This window comes from Equus caballus, chromosome 7, assembly GCF_041296265.1.
Source record: "Equus caballus isolate H_3958 breed thoroughbred chromosome 7, TB-T2T, whole genome shotgun sequence".
Lineage (NCBI taxonomy): Eukaryota > Metazoa > Chordata > Mammalia > Perissodactyla > Equidae > Equus > Equus caballus.
The window spans coordinates 82,498,289-82,515,639 of record NC_091690.1 but is presented as its reverse complement, the minus strand read 5'-3'; the positions used below and the strand labels follow the sequence as shown (position 1 = coordinate 82,515,639).

The 17,351-nt window shown below is 44.7% G+C and overlaps 1 long non-coding RNA gene across 1 annotated transcript in view; it reads left to right on the top strand.

The window, feature by feature from the left end:
* LOC138925046 (uncharacterized) overlaps positions 1 to 17,121 on the top strand; it is a 28,431-nt gene extending 11,310 nt beyond the window's left edge. The window contains exons 3-4 of the long non-coding RNA XR_011440704.1: positions 13,373 to 14,241; positions 16,709 to 17,121. This is a non-coding gene — a long non-coding RNA (uncharacterized lncRNA). The remainder of the gene's footprint in view (positions 1 to 13,372; positions 14,242 to 16,708) is intronic.
* The last annotated feature ends 230 nt before the right edge of the window (positions 17,122 to 17,351 follow it).

Here is a 17,351-nt window from a genome sequence, read left to right as displayed (position 1 = left end):
CCACCGCACTAGGCACAAGTGCTGGTTGTTGGGGAGCCGAGGGAACAAGGCCCTATTGATCTCCACTCTGCTGTCTTCTAGCCTCAGCTCCGCTCAGAGGTCCTCAGGCACCCATAGCCCTCGCCGCCCACAGGAGGGCCTGGTACACGCCGCACTCCTCCCCTCATCACCGAGGCCTTCCTCAAGAGCAGAGCCCCACCTTGGAAACTCCAGGCCTCTGGAGGGGTTTTTGAGTTGACCATAGCTATGCCAAGTAGGATATTTTTGTTAGTGAGTGAACAGCTGCCAAGAACATTTCTAGAGATGATTTACTCCTTCTCTGAGGGCTGTTTACACCAGAGCTCTCTGTTCCCTTCAGAGCCTGTGCCTCCCATGAAAAACCTGTCACCATTTGTGATCTGAAGGGAGACTGTTTGCTTGAAGGAAGAAACGGCGTATATTTTTTCCACACAGGAAATCAGGCCGTGTTTTCTCAGTTGTCTGGGATATGTTCCCCCGGCCTGGAAGTGGGCATGGAAGCGCAGGGGACATGAGCAGGCCCTGCCCAGTGGGAGGCATCTGTCGTTTGAGGTGCTATGTTGTGGGGCCTCCGGCGAGCTGACAGTGCCTGGGCTGAGCTATGAGATGCTCACCCCCATAAGGCCGGGAGACCACAGCGTCGTTCTAGTCCTTCCCAATCAGTTAACATAAAGCTTGAGTTTTATCTACAGTGACAAGAGGTGTGGTGTAAATGGCAGCCACATGGTACTATGACAAGAGCTCAAAGCCGGGAAGCAGAAACCTGGGTCTGGGTTCAAACCCTCCCACCAACTATGTGGACAAGCTGTTTATGCTCTCAGGGCCTCAGTTTCCTCATCTGCCACAGTAAGAGCTTTAACATACAGGCTCCCCAAAGGCGCTTCAGGTGGTGATATTGTATGGTGTTACGGGTTATTAGCACGGCTATGGAGCCGGCATGCCAGGTTTATTCCCAGCTCTGCCACTTACCAGCTGTATGACCTCAGGCAAGTTACTTAAGGGCTTTAAACCTCAGTTTTCCCTTCCGTGAAATGGGGATAATACTAGCACTTATCTCCTAGGATTCTTATGAGGATAAAATGAGCATATAAAGTGCTTAGAACCGTGCCTGGCACACAGTAAATACTCAATAGTCGGCGGTGAGTTCTTGTTGTTGTTTTTATTGCTAATGACCAGCCTGCACCTAGCCTTAACCACCAACATTAAAACAAGCTGCTTTTGAGGCACTCAATGAAATGCAGGCTTTGTGCCACCGAATGTTCCTCTGCAGTTTGATGTTCTTCAGGGCAAGAATGCGGAAGGCACCCATGGTCCCCCAGAAGCCCCAGAAGGGACAGGGGACCTCGAAGCAGAGTGGGGCGTTTGGCCCCAAGAGTTTGCATGATCACCTGAAACCGTTCGTAGGCAGGACCCAGGATCGCTCTGTGTCCCACCACGCAGCCCACGCTCCCAGACTCCTCTTAGTGATGGAGCAGGGCTGAAGGAGGCCAGGAGGCTCTGAGGTGTTGTACAGGGATTCTTCCCGGGGTGCCCCGTCTGTGCCAGAGGGGCAGCTTCTGGGGTGCGCCCCCCTTTGCTTCTTGCTCCACCGGGCTCTCCGCAGGCAGGTGGCCGTCTTGGTGGAAGGCCTCTCCTCCCCTGGAGAAGGCCCACCGAGGTCATGGTGGGAAAGAGGGAGGAGCTGTCATGCTTCTGGCCTTGCTGATGAACTGGACTCTGAACACGAAGGGAAGAAATTGCAATTCCCGATCGCTTTTCCTGAGGCTTGGCCCTGCCCGTCGGGCGGCTCCAGGACGGGGGCTGGAGGGCTCATGGCCCAGCTTCTCTGCTCCTGCTCCTTCACCTTGCGCCTACGAGAGCTTGAGGGAGGCCCCTAAACAGCCGTGCTGCTTTCCCCGACTGAGATCTCGACTTCAAGTGGTGAGACGAAAGGCGGAGCTTTGTTCCTGAAAGGCAGACACTGGACTATGTGGCTTAGGAATACAGCAAACGGCCTCCTGGGACTGAAGCCCAGAACCGGCCGGACTGGCCGCCCCTGTCACATCAACACGGGACAACTGCAGCCTCCCCACGGAGGCCTCCCCAGAAAACACACTGCCTCGGTCATGCTTCCTGCAACCGGCTCCCCCCGAGGAGAAAAGAGGCCCAGCCTCACATGCCCCTTTCCTTGTCCCGAACACACCAGTCAAGGAAGAATCCCGGAGGGCTGTACTAACTTGTCCTCCGTGTGGAAGGAAACATCAAAAGTGGGGAATAAGTGTTCCCCCCAACACTCTCCTGCCTGCTTTGACTAATCCTCCCCAGCCTTCCCCACTCAGCTCCCAGGCCTTCATTTGTGACTCTGGTCCATGTCAGAGGCTTGTGCTCCACTGAAGTGTGAGACGTTCAAGGGCTGCAACATCGTCTTCGTCTGTGCAGTGGCTCTGAGTGCAGCTGTGTGCCTTTGTACAGTTGCTTAACCTCTGTCTGTAGGCCTCCATTTTTTTTCTATAAATGGTGCCATAAGAGTGCCTACCTCATCGGGTGTTGTAAAGATTATTTGAAATAATTTTGGGGACAGTGCCAGGGCTACAGTTAGCGATGATGATGGTGACAATGATGCTGATCTGTGCTGCCAATACTTGGCAGAGGCTCATTTAAGGAAGGGGACATGGAGCAAAAGGAAGCCCCTGCCTGTCTCCCGGCTTGAGTGGCTCTGGCTCCCACAGGTGTGCTGGCAGCTGCCTGCCCTCATTGGCCCCCTTCCCTGATGGCAGGTCAAGCCGGGGCACCAGGCCTCGCAAGGAGTCGTGTACCCCAGGGACGAGACAGCCACCGCAAATAAAGATGAGGACATCTCAAAGGATATGGCCCCTAACCTGCTGGTCTAGCTTCCCTGGACCAGACTGTGTAACTCAAACGAAAGAAACAAAAGAGATGAGAGCCTTGGCTCCCTGTCCCCTGTGGGCGTGAAGTTGGCCAAGACAGAGACCCAGAACACCTGTCCCTCAAGTCTCAAAGCCTGCCCTCTGCTGAGAAGCCCCCAGGTCCCAGAGTGGGGACAGCTTAAAACCAACCCCCTCACTGAGCCTGAGGGATGCAGGCAGTGGGCAGCTTCGTATAGAAACAGCTATACCGGCAGCACCCTGTTCTCCTGACAGCTGATCACAAAGCCAGTCTCCATAACAGAAAGCCAGTAATCTGGGCACCAGAGTTAAAGCCCAGGCCTGAGGCTCCTCAGCCGGGCCTAGCCCAAGACGCCCTCCCTCCCGAGCTCAGGCGGACTCCTGGGCCTGAGGGATGGGTTCCTACATCTGGTTCCCACAAGCCCAGAATCACCAGGCGATTAAACTTGCCTTTACGGTGGCCCTGAGAGTAATAAACCAGCAGGCCTGACATATGGGTCATTCCTGAGACTCCCGCTTCATTGGTTTTAAGGGCCCCTTGGCAGTAAAGAATTTCAAAGCTGCTAACTCCGTAGTATATTAAAGTGGAATAAATTCCTTGGAACGGTCCTCAGGTGAGAACCAGTACTTAGCAAACGCCTCCTGCCTTCCTCTTGAAGGACCCAAGACTGACCTCTGGTGGCCTCTAAGACCAGCTGAAGTCCAGCCTTTCCCCTGTCCAACCTTGAGTCTTCCCGTCTGAGTCTGGCTCCCCCTCTCTCTCCGTTTTCCTCTTTCTCTCTCTCTCTCCCCGTGTATCTCCTTATACACGCATCTTTCTCTCCGTGGCTCCCTCCCTTCTCCCCATGAATCCCCAGTCCCTTAGAAATGTGAGTGTAATAGGCTTTTAGAGTGAGAATCTTCTTGCCTTAGTTTCAACCGAGGCACCGATATGTGGGAGAGCAAATAGGGAGACATCAGATACCAAAGTGAGTGGAAAATAAACCTCCCCAGACAGGCAAATTTACTAGGTCTGTAGTCCCCAGAACTTGCTCCAGAAGCTTTTAGAGCCCCCTAGTCAGGATCACAATGAGACTGTCCTCGCTCACCTGTCCAGCTTCAGTTCCATGGCATGCCCTACTCCCCGCCTTGTATCGACGCTCATCTGCTCCCCTCTGCTCCCCAGCAGCCCAGAGGCTTTCAGGCCTCCATGCCTTGGCTTTTCTGGCCCTTTCTTCTTAGAATACCTTTCCCTATCTTACCGCTCATCATCCTGTTTATCCTTCAAGGACAACCTCAAATGCTCTCCTTCGTCAAGCCATCCCTGGCCCCCCAGGGATGAATTGTACCCTCCTCTGGGCTCCATCCTGGCCTTTCACCATAGCTCTCAGTTCTTCCTGCCCAGTGTCAGAGAAGGTGTGTGCACCTGTCTCCCCTACCAGCCTCTGAGGTCCTTACGGCACGGCTGCCTCCGGGTCAGCCTGGCAGGGCGTAGACACCTTGGTAAATGCTTAGTGAATGAGTTAGTGAGTGGATCCTATTGGTGGCAGTGCCAGGAGCATTTTCTCTGTTCTGAGCACCAAGGAAAAGAGAGAAAGAAGTGATTTCCCAAGTGTCTTGGGGGTGGGGGTGGCATTGGAAGGAAAGCTCCAAAGCCAGTACTCAGAGCCAACCTCCTGCCGTGACCCTGTGTGCAGACATCGAGGTCCCTCCCTGGCACATGACCTGGCTGCTGTCACTGGGCTCATGCTGTACAACCTGCCCCAAGGCCAGGGCTGAAGAGTTTGTTACAGGCTGAGTCCACATAACCTAAGCCTTCAGGGCCAGTGTCTACACTACACAACCCGCATCTAAATAATCCATACTGCATAATATTCGTCTGTAACTCCTGTCAGTAAAGTCTATGTCTCTACAATCCAATTTCTGTGCAATCCATCTTTCTTCCGCTTTGTCTCTACAACAGGTCTGTATATCCCATGCCTGTCCTGCCTCCCTGTCCAGGATTCCATCCCAGGCCACCCACATCTGCACCACAGGCGGTGCTGTCACAATGGAGGTCTGCACACAGTATGTCGCATAAAGAACGGATGGCCAAACAGGAGCAGTTTTGTTTGTGACCCATTTTATTTTATTTTATTTTATTTTTTAATTTTTATTTTTTTTTGGATGTACATCATATTTCAAATTCTGTATACATTACATCATGTTCACCACCCGAACACTAATTATAGTGCATCCCCTCACATGTGAGCCTAATCACCCCTTTTGCCCCCCCCCCCCCTCCCCCAATGGTAACCACCAGTCCAATCTCCAATGCTATGTGATTTTTTTTTTGTCATTTTTATCTTCTACTTATGAGTGAGATCATATGGTATTTGACTTTCTCCCTCTGACTTATTTCACTCAGCATAATACCCTCAAGGTCCATCCATGTTGTCACAAATGGCCGGATTTCATCATTTCTTATGGCTGAGTAGTAGTCCATTGTGTACAAATACCACATCTTCTTTATCCATTCGTCCCTTGATGGGCACCTAGGTTGCTTCCAAGTCTTGGCTATTGTGTATAATGCTGCAATGAACATAGGGGTGCAAGTATCTTTATGCCTTTGTGTTTTCAAGTTCTTTGGATAAATACCCAGCAGTGGAATAGCTGGATCATATGGTAGATCTATCCTTAATTTTCTGAGGATACTCCAAACTGCTTTCCATAGTGGCTGCACCAGTTTGCACTCCCATCAGCAGTGTACGAGGGTTCCCTTCTCTCCACACCCTCTCCAACATTTGTTTTTTCCTGTCTGGTTAATTATAGCCATTCTGACCGGAGTGAGGTGATACCTCATTGTAGTTTTGATTTGCATTTCCCTGATAGCTAATGATGTTGAGCATCTTTTCATATGCCTGATGCCATTCATATATCTTCTTTGGGGAAATCTCTGTTCAGATCTTTTGCCCATTTTCTAATTGGGTTGTTGGTTTTTTCTTGTTGAGCTGTGTGAGTTCTTTGTATATTTTGGATATTAACCCCTTATCTGATATATGGTTTGCAAATATCTTCTCCCAATTGTTAGGTTGTCTTTTCGTTTTGTTGATGGTTTCCTTTGCTGTGCAGAAGCTTTTTAGTTTGATGTAGTCCCATTTGTTCATTTTTTCTTTTGTTTCCCTTGCCCGGTCAGACATGGGACTTGAAAATATGCTGCTCAGACCAATGTCATAGAGCGTACTGCCTGTGTTTTCTTCTAGAAGTCTCATGGTTTCGGGTCTTGTATTCAAGTCTTTAATCCATTTTGAGTTGATTTTTGTGCATGGTGTAAGGGAATGGTCTACTTTCATTCTTTCGCATGTGGCTGTCCAGTTTTCCCAACACCATTTATTGAAGAGACTCTCCTTTCTCTATCGTATGCTCTTGGCTCGCTTGTCGAATATTAGTTGTCCATAAACGCGTGCGTTTACTTCTGGGCTCTCAATTCTGTTCCATTGATCTGTGTGTCTGTTTTTGTGCCAGTACCATGCTGTTTTGGTTACTATGGCTTTGTAGTATAATTTGAAATCGGGGAGTGTGATACCTCCAGCTTTGTTCTTTTTTCTCAGGAATCCTTTGGCTATTCAGGGTCTTTTGTTGTTCCATATAAATTTTAGGATTCTTTGTTCTATTTCTGTAAAAAATGTTGTGGAACTTTGATAGGGATTGCGTTGAATCTAAAGGAAGTATGGTGTTTGTGACCCGTTTTAAAAGGAACACTTCCCTCTCTATTCAGATACCAAGATGGTGACTGCAAAAGCTGTCTGGATTGTTCCCTCTGGAAATGGTTCCTCTATCTCAAGACTTTATAAACACACACAAAAAAAGATCAGAGTTGAAAAATTACCAAGAAATTGCACAAAAAAAAGAGATTCTCTGTTATGTTTTCAAGGTTATCAGATTCACTATATTTTGCTTGTAAAATAAGGTTTTAAACGAGGTATATTTATAACTATGGTTCTCTTTAAAAATAGTCTATAGTGTCGTTTTATACTAATTAATTAGCGCTATATCACTGAAATCATGGTTAACAAGTTAGCTGTCACAAGGGCTAACGTTCAGTAAGGTGAAAGCTGTAGTCCCTCCTTATCCACGGGGGGTACATTCCAAGACCCCCAGTGGATGCCTTAAACCATGGACAGTAGTGAATCCCACACGGTATATACTGTGTTTTTTCCTATACATACATACTTCCGACAAAGTTTAATTTATAAATTAGGCACAGTAAGAGATTAAAACTAATAATAAATTAGAGCAATTATACCAACATACTGTAATAAAAGTCATGTGAACTTGATCTCTCCGCAATATCGTATTGCACAGTCCCCGCCCTTCTTCATCTCGTGATGGAGTGAGATGATAAAACGGCTACGTGAGGAGACAGAGTGAGGCGGAGGACGTAGGCGCTGTGACACAGCCTTCGTCTACACTGACCTCCTGACAGTACGTCAGGAGGAGGATCAGCTGCTTCCGGATCACAGCTAACCACAGGGAACTGCAACTGCAGGAAGCGAGACAGAGGATAAGCGGGGACTACTGGAAGAACAACCTTCTGTGACAGAGACGGTTTACAATTTTAAGCAAGGAAAAAAAGACACACACACACACAAAATAATAAGTATTCTTTATTAGAATGAGGACATTCTAATGATTATGTGTTTCCTATAACGAAATTTCAGAATCTCAAGCTTAAAAATCCTTGGAAGTTAACAAGAAAATTTTTTTTTGTTTTTGTTTTGGTGAGGAAGATTGGCCCTGAGCTAACCTCTGTTGCCAATCTTCCTCTTTGTGCTTGAGGAAGATTGTTGCTGAGCTAACATCTGTAGCAGTCTTCCTCTATTTTATGTGAGATGCCTCCAGTGTGGCTTCACAAGTGGTGCTAGGTCCACGCCCAGGATCCAAACCTGCAAACCCCAGGCCACCAAAGCAGAGGGCTTGAACTTAACTACTACACCACCTCAACAATAAAATTTTTAATACTGAAGGAAACTCTGTGCATCTTAATAAACAGGCTTAGAAATTCAACTTCATGTTGACAAGATTTAATTTAAATTCTAGGGTACTGAGTACATAAATATTTGCTAAGCCAGTATTTCTCAACAGGGTGCCACTGTCATTTGGGGTAAGAACATTCTCATTGTGGAAGATGTCCCATGCATTGTAGGATAATTAGCATTCTTGGTCCTGTCCATTAAATATCAGGGACACCCTCCCAGTCAGTGTGGCACCAAAAACACTCCCACTCATCTTCAGATGCACCCAGAAAAAGTGGTACTGACTCCAGTTGAGAATCGCTCATCTAAACCAGTGGTTTCAAACCTTTTTCTTCATTATCGTCCCCCTAAGGAATGCTTTTAGACCGTTTTTTTCCTTAGTAACATCCCCCTTATGCAATTTTAACACCACAGGTATGCCGTATACACACACACACACACACACACACATCTACACATGCATATGTATACATATATACATGCATACATATATGTATATGTGTGTGTATATATGCATATTTTGTACTGTGTTCTGTGGAGAACCACCATTGTGGTATCTAAGAGTTTTTGCCCCCAGGAACCAATTCTCCCTCCCTTGGAAGTGCGATTGCTCCCGTTGAGAATCATGGGTCTAAACAAAGATTAAATGATTACCCAGGGCTCTCTATTCTCAAAGCGGGAGGATGGAAGGCTCTTTACAGTCTCTCTTAAGGTTTTTGCTAAAAACCTATGGGTTTGGCTTTAATTAAAATTTTTATTAAGATAATTGTGGAATCACATTCAATTGTAGAAATAACACAGAGCTCCCTTGTGCATTTTGCCCAGTTTCCTCCAGGGATAACAAAACTTTTTGTTTTGTTTTGCAAAACTGTAGCACAATATCACAAGCAGCATAATGACGTTGATCCAATTGGCCTGTCTAATTCAGCGTTCCCCAGTTTTAGTGCACTCATTTACGTGTGTGGATGTGAGTGCATGTGCATACATGTGTGTGCATGTGTGTTAAGTTCCATGCGATTCACCACCTGTGTAGGATCATGTGTCCACCACCAGATCAAGACATTGAACGGTTCCAACAACACAAGGGTCCCTCATGTGCCTTTTTGCAGCCACTCTCACCTCCCCTCCGTAACTCCTCCCTTCCCCCAGTCCTAACCCCTGGAAACCACTAATCTAACCCCGTTTCTAAAATGTTCTCATTTCAGAAATGTTATGTAGATGTAACCATACAGTATGATTCGGGGACTGGCTTTTTTCACTCAGCACAATTGCTTGCAGATTCATCCAAGTTGTTGAATGGATCCATAATGTGTTTCCTTCACTGCTGACTAGTATTCCACAATACGGACGAACCACAGTCTGTTGAACCATTCATCTGTTAGGACGTCTGGGCTGATTCTAGTTCGGGGCTATTACAAATAAAGCCACTATAAACATTTGTGCACTGACTTTGGTGTGAACATAAGTCTTCATTTCTCAGGGATAAACATGCACAAGTGTGATTGCTAGGTTGTACGATAGTCGAATTTTATTTTTAAGATGCTGTCAAACTGTTTTCCAGAGTGGTGGTACCATTATTTTGGCACTGTATATCTTCTGCCCATTTCTAATTGGATTGTTTGGTTTTTTGCTGTTGAGTTTTGACAGTTCTTTATATACCCTAGAGACTAGAACTTTATCAGATTTTTTTGTGGTTTGCAAATATCTTTTCCTACTCTATAGCTGCTTTTTTCCTCCTCTTTACATAAGCTTTCACAGAGCAAGAGTTTATAATTTTGATGAAGTCTAATTTATCCGTTTTCAAATTGTGCTTTTGGTGTCAAGTTTGAGAACTCGTTGCCTAGCCCCAGATCCTGAAGATTTCCTCCTATGTTTCTTTCTAAAAGTTTTATAGGTTTATGTTCTACATTTGAGTTGATTTTTTTCCACTTTGAGTTAATTTTTCTATAAACTGTGAGACTTTAGTCGTTTCACATTTTGCCTATGGATGTCCAATTTCTCCAATACCATTTCTTGAAAAGGCTATTTAGCTTTCATTTTAATCTAGGCTAAATCAAGGATATTTGAGGTTTATAATCACTGGCCCCCCCCCCCCCACATACACACACAGAGCACAGAGTTGGTTGACAGTCAACACAAGCATACATATTTACAGCTAGCTAATAACCATCTAATATCGTGGTAGTAAGTGTTTTTTCAAAAAAATATTTGAAATGTGTATCAAGTGAAAGATCTAATATCCACAATATATAAGGAACTCTCCAAAACTGAGGAAACAGGGGCCAAGCACCTGATATAACAATGAGCAAAACTCATGAACAATTTAACCAAAAAAAGATATAAAATGGTCCTTTAACTTATGAGAAGTTGTTCCACTCGTAAAAAGAGAAATGCAAGTTAAAACTACACTAAAATACTATTTATCACCTATCAAATTAGCAAAACCTTAAAAACTTGGCCCCACACTGTGTTGGCAAGGCTGGGGAGAAACAGGCACTCTTGTACATGGCTCATAGGGATGCAAAATGGTACAGCCTTATGGAGTGGAATTTGATGGTGTTTAACAAACTATACATGCATTGACCTTTTGTTCCGGAAATCCGTTTCTAGGAATTCACACTGAAAATACACCTGCAACAACACAAAGTGATATATGCACGAGTTTACCTGTTGCAGCATTGTTTGTAATTGCAAAATATTGGAAACAACCTGAATGTTCATACATAGGAGACACGTTGAAGAAACTAAGTTTTATCCACACAGTGGAGCACCGTGTAGTGGGAAGAGAGAGCAGGGATGGTCTCTATGAAGATTTCCAGTATCTTTTAAGTGAAAAACAGATCACAAAAGGGCATACATAGCATTCTATCTTTTGTGTGGGAAGATGAAATAAGAAAATTATGTGTTTTTGCTTACTTAATTGCAAAAGAAAATTGAGAAAAGATAAACCAGAAACCAATGAGACTGGTTACCCACGGTGGGGAGGGGGGACCAGGTGGATAAGAGAGTGATACCCAGAAAGAGTAGCTTTTTATACAGCTTGGAGTCTGGAATCACGTTAATGTCTTAAATACTTTTTTTAAACATTTATGTCAAATCAATTTGGATGTCAGTTTTAAAACTTTAAAATGGAATATAAACAGAAAAAAATGCACCTAGCCATAATTTAAAAGAGTAGCATAACCATAGTGAAGGGGAAAAAACAAGAGAGCAAACCCAAGAAACATTTGAGCCCGGTACTCTGACCATGTACCTTCAATCTAAAGACAAAAAGAACTGTAAATGCAGAATTCTACTTACAGGCTTGGCTCTTGCAGTGACGTGGGTTAGCAATTCCAAAACTTTCACTTTCTGTGAAAAATAGGATTGAGCAAATGAATACATAGATTGAAGTGGTGGGAGTCAGGTTTGGAATTAGAGGTAAGGATATATAGAGACACAGATAGATGTGTGTGTGTGTGTGTGTGTGTGTGTGTGTGCGCGCGTGTTTTCAGATCTCTAAACTGAAAGGGCTTAGAAGCAATTATATGCCAGTAACAATGAACACACCTACTACCCAGATCTTCTAAATAATATTCCTTATAATAATATAAGGAACCAGGGTTCCTTGGAGAAATGACTGATTCTAAGGTTGAGGCAAGAAGGACCCGAAATATCTTGTCACAGAAAACAAAGAAGTGCTTAAAGAATTATAGGAACATAGGAGCCAACTTGAGGGGGTTCCCATTGGCCAAGTCTGGGTTAATGTGAGCATCAAAACAAACAGTGATGAAAATGACTTATAACCCATTGAATAAAACAAGATCTATGAGTGCATACTGACATAATTAAATAAGTGAATAAATAAATAGGAGATAAGGGAAAGAGTTTTCTTAGGGAATTATGTCAATTAATTAACGTAGAAGAAATGATGAAGTTAGAAAAATCACCATTTTGCAATCATCATAGAAATAATAGATTCAAGTAAGAATTATCAACGGATGCTAAAACTAGTGGGTGATAGTTTGATAAGGAACAGGATATTTACATAGTTTTAAAGTGTCTTTCCACAAATTACTTAATTACAAAGGAGAAAATGAGAACTTACAGTGGAGAAACCTGAAGGACACCACGTTAACTAAGGGATCAAGGTTACCATCACCAATAATGGGGCAAAGCAACATCACGTCCCTTCCAGTACAATGTTCTGAGAAGGACACAGCATCACTTCCGTGGTACTCAAGCTAAAAAAGTATGATCTGAATCTTGTCGTGAGTCAACATTATACCAACTCAAATTGAGGGGTAATTTACAAAATATAACTGACATGTACTCTTCAAAAATGTCAAGGCCATGAAAGACAAAAGCTGAGGAAATAGTCCAAATTAAAGAAGACTGGAGAGACATAGCAATTAAACGTAATGCGCGAACCTGCACCAAATCCTGGACCAGGAAAAAAATAGCTATAAAGACAACTGGCAACATTTGAATTTGGACTATGGATTGGATGCCAGTGTTTTGTCAGTATTAAAGTTCCCAATTTTGATAATTGTACTGTAGTACAAATTACAAAATGCCCTTGCTCTTATAGAATATACACTGACGTATTTAGGGGTAAAAAAATATAATGCCTACTTACTTTCAAATGATTCAGATACGTTTATATTTAGAAAGACAAAACAAATGATCATGCAGATGGGGCAAAATGCTAGCTTTCGGTGCATCTGAATGAAGGATATATGGGAGCCCTTTTCCTATTGGAATTTTCTGTACATTTAAAATTACATCATAATTGAAAGTTATGAAAAAATCTTTTTCTACCAGTGGAATATTTTCTTAAATGAAATCCTACCTGGAAGTCCCAAGTGTCCAACACATAAACTCAGAGTTATTGTGAATAAAATGGGGACGGTGGATCCAGACATCTGCACGTTCAGATCCCCTCCCACCTTCCAGAGAAACACTTGAAGGGCGAGACCATTGAGGCTTGGCTATTCACAGCCAATCCATCTCCGACCAGCAGGTGTGCTTAGGGTGGCACCCTGGCCTTATCCCTGCCTGATCCTTTTCCCAGTCACCCCTCCTCTCTAACCTCCTCTGACCTACGCTCTCCATGCTTATCTGGTCTTTTCCTAACATTTATGCAAATGTGCCAATTGCCAAGAATTCTCAGTCTCCCTGTCTGCTATTGCCTACTGTCCATGATGTTCAGGAAGGTTCTTCCCCAAGGGCACAGAGCTTCACAGCTGCTGTTTCTGTTTCTGCTGCCAGCTGCAGCTGCCCAGCCCTGTGCCAAGGAGGACCTTCCTGAGGAAGTACGTGCACCGCGCTGACCCCTGCCAGTCCTCATCGCCCCTGTAAAATACCTCCGTCTGCTGGACTGGAACTCCCTGGCCTTCGGCAAGGAAAAGATGCTCGTATTAGTTTCCTATGGCTGCTGTAACAAAGTACCACAAAAATGGTGGCTTCAAACAACACAAATTTATTCTTTTACAGGTCTGGCAGTCAGAAGTCTAAAGTCGGTTTCCCTGGACTACAGTCAGCTGTGGGCAGGGCTGGTCCCCTCTGGAGGCTTTGAGAGGAGAATGCATCCTTGTCTTCTTCAGCCGCTGGTGCCTGTCTGAACTCCTTGGCCAATGGCTCCTTCCTCCATTTTCAAAGGGCATCACTCTAATCTCTGCTCCATCATCACCTCACCTCCTCCTCTTCCATCTAATCTCCCTCCGCCTCTCTCCTACGAGGACACTCGAAATTACATTTAGCGCCCACCCAAAGACTCCAGGATACTCTCCCCATCACAAAAGGATTAACTTAATCACGTCTGCAAAGCCGCTTTTGCCATATAAGGTCACATTCGCAGGTTCTGGGGATTGGAATGTGGATATCTTTGGAGGCCATTGTTCAGCCTACCACAGATACCTAAATTGGCTACTGTCCAACAGCCTTTCCTTAGTACTCAGATACCCACAGTCTTTAGTATTATTTGCTAATTTTCACTTAATTATTTCCCCAAATGCACTGATTCAAGTTCAAAACTGCTCATTTGCAACAGGCGCTGTCTTGCTTTGTGATTCTGCTCTATTACGCCCCTACCTGTAGGTGCAGACACAGCTCCTCCCACACAACCCCTTTATCAACTGAATTGATGGATGGCCTTGGTCTTGTATAGCCCTGGCTGGGGATGGAAGCCCCTGACAGCAACAGAAAAGGGGTTGAGCAAGAAGATCCTCTGTTATTTTCCAAGGCTATGGCTAGGGGGTGCTGAGGTCTCCCCAGAAGCTCTCATCAGCAACAACCACACACATGAATCAAAGAGAAACGCAGCCACAGTGCCCCTGGAGAAGAGACGGGGAAAGAACACATTGGTGCGTGTTTGAGCTGATTCTAAAATACATGGGAATGAAAGCATTTGGGGTGATGAATTTCCCTTTAATGCTGTCACATCTGTAGTCCTGGAGGTTTAACCTCTGATTTTTGGCTGTGAAACCAACATTATTTCTGCAAACTTGACACCAGATGCTGCCAGGGAGATGTAGCTGAAGTGATAAAAATCTATTTAACAGATTTAATGAAGCAAATACAAACTAATTAACAATTTCGGAATTGGGATTAAACACTAATTCTTTTAAACCATAAAAACTGAGATGAACAAAAGGAAAAAAATTCTCTCTCTGAATAACTCAAAGGAGCCATCTGTTTGTCATTGAGAAAATGGCCCAATTGATAGATTTTGAACAAATTTCATCATATTTTTATCTGGATTTGAATGCATTATGGACAGCCATCCCAGAAAGAAGGCACATTACTTCCTGGCTAACCTGTCAATCTGGGCTTCCCTGAAGCTCCAGAAAATGAGCTATTTGTGTACTGACTCAGAAATGAGGAGACAAAGAGTAAAATGATATCCTTATAAATTCTGCTTGAGACGTATGTTTGCAGCCGTTCGGAAGGAAAGACGGCCTGAGGTTCCTTGTAACTTCCTTGCGCAGGAGCCACTGGTGGGACACAGCTCCTTCGCTGTGTCTTCAGTGTCATCTTCCAACAAGGGGGGAGGGGCCTCGTCTGCCACCATTCTGAGACTTTCCCAATTAAGTCAGGGTTATGAAATTGTGGAAACTGAGCTTGCCGTCCTCCCGTCTCCCCACCTAGACACTCTCAGCCTCAACATGCAGCCTAATTCTAGAACAAAGGCTCTAGAATTAATCCACCCTAAGGAGAGTCGGGTGACGGGGGAGAATTCGCTTTGCTCTGGCCCCAAATTCAGTGGATTTGGCATCAAATCAATCTGAGTGTTAATCCCACTCTGAGTGGCTCCTGATCCGTAATGAGCTACTTGAGGATGGAGAATTTGGTGTCCCTTGTGCCTAGCCCAAACGCCTGCATGTGTGAATGCTCGATTAATAATAATGACAATGTTCCAACTGACCGAATGCCTATTATGTGCCAGACACTGTGCTATCTCATTTAGTCCTCTCAACATTAGGAAATAGATATTATTATAATCCCCATTTTACAGACAAGGAAACGAAGTCCTACAGAGATAGAGTCCTTTGTCTAAGGTCGTACAGCTCCTAACCGACAAGACCAAGTTAAAACTCAGGCCTGTCTCGTTCCAGAACTGACCTCTAACTACCACACGTACGTTATTGCATGTGATCAATCATTTGTTCACATCCCACTTCATTCTAAAATGTATCTGAGATTACTTTACAGAAATCGAAGCTGTCCAACCCGATTGAGAGTATTGAGTTTGCAGGAAAGGTTAAACTGTGAAAAGTGCATTGTCAGTTCAAATGAGTTTGGTGGGAGCACCTGGGGAGGAGCTTGAAGCCCCTCGAGGTATGGTGCCCGGACTCTTGGGGCAGGCAGGGCTGTGCGCACCTGGCTCCAGGAAGCAAGACAGTCCACCCTGGGCTGCGATCATGGCTGACAGACAGGACAAAGACCTTGGAGGGTGAGCTGCAGGGGAACCAAGCTTGTCAATAGGACTTTGGGGACAGAGCCCACGGATCAGATGTTATCAGTTCCCTCCACGTGGATCAGTGTTTGGAGGCTGAAAACAACATGTTCAGTAACAACTCAGAATGCTTTACTGGGTTTGGGGCTTGCCACTGCCAGCCACAGAGCAGTCTGTGTTCTTTTTATCTGCCCATCTTGTAAAAGGCAACCAAGCTCAGGGGTTCCTGGTAGTTGCCTGCACATTTCCTTGGTCAGAGCGCCTTCCTTACTCTGGAAGATCCTTTACAACCAGAATCTATGCGGTTCTCGGGGGCCCTCCCTATGGCTGTTGTCTAAAACCCTCCTGATGATAAACATACACATTCAAACACAAAATTGGCATGAAGAATTTTCAGGCTGGGTTTTGCAATCTATGTTTCTGAACAATGAGTCACCAGATTCCACTACATAAACCCCCAATTCTTATGCCCAGCGCTAGGCCAGATGGCAAGCAGTCACCGTAAGAGAGGTACGGGAGAACAAAGCCAGACTCAGAACGATAGTGGAGGGTCAGAACTCAAATGAGTAGTTGAGCTGCCTCAGTTTCCCCTGTAAATCTGAGAACAGACCAGCCTGGAGGAGACAGAGATGAAAGCTGATAGGCACTGACTCGGGCACCCTCTGCCAGGTTAAGCCTCTAGTCCTTTCCCCGTTGCCCATACAAGAGAGAGAGTCACGCCAGCAGGCTTTTTATGCTAATGTTTCCCAAAATCAGGTCTTGGGATATTTTCTCTGGGTTCGCAAGTTTTTGACATTGTTTTTTAATTTTGTGTTTTCATTTGGATGAAAATCTAAAAATAATCGCTGTGTCTTGTGGATCCACTGGCTGACCAGCTCAGACCACAGAATCTCTACGTCCACATGTGGGTTTGTGTTTAGCACACCATCGGGCCGAGTGGAGCTGCTCTAACCGCCCCAGGCTAACGAGAAAGGAGGATGGACTTCAACACAGGAGACGTGATCGTTGTCAAGCGAAGCACAAACAACCTCCCCACAGCCCGTGGAAACACAGGTGCCATGATATTACAATAGAGGCTATTTAGAAAAGAGGAATTTTGTTAGCTTTGTGGGTTTGTTTATATTCTGTAAATTTGTAAAAGTTTATCTGAATGTTGATGTTTGCACAGTGTTGTTTATACTTAAATTTATATATTTGCTTTGGTTTTAAGGAGATTATGTTTAAGATAATATCTGCACATTTTTAAGTTAACGATGATAATAAAATAATTTGTCAGCATTTTTCCTTTAAAAGGGGTCCCTATATCACTTAAGCTTGAAGCACTATTATTTTCTGAACATGACATAATTGATTTCTCAAGGACAGTAGAGTTTGCCTCCTATTGGCCAGTGGGCGTGGCAAATATCTTTAATTGATCAGACTAATTTCTTTACTTTTTTATGGCCTCCTTGTTCATAATCCCCTGAAGAATGCTGAGAGGGCCACAGCTTGAGTGGGAAAACTGTCCATCTGACAGCA